The sequence below is a fragment of the Zerene cesonia genome, chromosome 1 (assembly GCF_012273895.1).
Source record: "Zerene cesonia ecotype Mississippi chromosome 1, Zerene_cesonia_1.1, whole genome shotgun sequence".
Classification (NCBI taxonomy): Eukaryota; Metazoa; Arthropoda; class Insecta; order Lepidoptera; family Pieridae; genus Zerene; species Zerene cesonia.
The window spans coordinates 6,177,429-6,179,355 of record NC_052102.1 but is presented as its reverse complement, the minus strand read 5'-3'; positions in this window follow the sequence as shown (position 1 = coordinate 6,179,355).

Here is a 1,927-nt window from a genome sequence, read left to right as displayed (position 1 = left end):
ATAATGGGTCAATAACCAATATATCTGTTTAAACACGTTTATATTGAAGGTAATTTATAAGCTGGAATGTACGAAGTTACTACAAATTTTTGGCTTTAAGACAAAATTGCTTTTTGCTATATAGACTTTATGAAAGTTGTTATAGTAAACGAAAATGTAAAATCGGGACAATAATAAACTATCGAATTGTGTTTGTTTATTATCATAAAGAGATTGATTCATTTGTACAACAATAAATAAAAAAGAAACCATGACTCAAGTCATTATTGCACTTGCAGTTGCAATTTGCTCTCTAACAATAAATTCACTATTAAACATTTATTAATTTTCCCTTCAAAGTTATAGTAATATAAATCTTTTATGCTTAGTTTGTTTCTATAATTAAAGAATAAATAAAACTCAAGAAAACCTACCATTAATATCAATGATCTATATAATTAATTTTTTTTTATTAACATGGCGCTAGTCTTATATTATTCCATTAGAACCGAACCGGATTTAATATAAAAACGACGATCGGGTTGAATATAAAAATTATTAATAACACAATTTAAATCAATTTCCGTTACACGATTAACCCTTTTAGTCAGGGTGTTACACGCATTATGTTTTGAAATAGTGTGTAATCTAGTCTATTATAGATCTTTGACTATGCCGCATTCGTTAAAATATACTTGCTACTTATGGTGTTTTAGAATAATGATAATATTACTGACTTTTGAACGCATTAATTATATATCTTTAATAACTATGATTGTTTTTAAAATTATTGAAATAAATTGGCTAATTTAGAATTAAATTTTACTTACGATAAGTTTTTTTTTGTCTTAATGCATATAATATTTAATTGCTTTAATGGTACATTTGACAAGCTTAACAGATGGTCTTTAGAAACACTTGTTAGTTGTAGTCATGCCTGAGATACCATTCTCATAAAGTAATTTAAATCAGGTGCTACGTTCAGACATAGCTCTGGGCTCTGCCATGTGCTTTTACAACAATAGTATAGCGAGCCGCCAACCATTGTTCCAAATAGCAGTAAAGTATTGTATTGTGTATTGACTGCGGCTACGTCAGCGCGCAGGTGGCGCACAGATCCTTGTTCTTAAATGAAAGTCGATTGTTTATACTGTACTACGGCTATTAGCCAAGTTTATTACTATTTTAGGATAACTTGTTTGTGAGAAATACATAGACTAAACCTTAAACCATTGTCGGCGTACCCTACATTATAATTAATAATACTACTCTATAGTTTTTTTTTGGATCACATGGGACGGTTTCGTTTAAAAAAAAATGGGCTATATTTTAAAATAAAATACACATAATAAATAATTGTATTGCAGTGTCGTATTGGAAAATTGACAGTCCAAACTGCAAATTTTATCAACGAATAAACTTTTCTAGGCGTGGTTACATATCACTGACCTCTTGATACTGTACGTACATCTGTGATGATCGTAAATATAATTTAATGAGAACATTTAGAATAAAGAATCATTAATAACGGTACTTAGTGAGGCACTAGACAAATTAAAATCTGAACATAGTGTACATGACTACGTAGGTGGGCGCCAGAGTGACGTGCAGCGGATTATTCCGCGGGACTATTTATTATGTGGTGCTCTCGGACACGGATCGCGGACGATGGAATCTGCTCCTTTGTCATTGGGGCAACCTGTTCTGTCGGGTTCGAACTCACGGCGAGCACAATGTAAAGTAACGGGCCACCTGATTAACCGCCATTCCACCCAGCTATGCACATATCTACCGGCGATCCGTCGCGCCGCGCCGCGCCGATTACTGATCATATTAATTTTAAATGATAGATTGCTTTTATATTGTTAATACCTTATTATGATTTAGATAACAAGACAAAGTCACTGAACTTTCTATGGGTTTAAGTGATTCAAATTATAATAGCAAA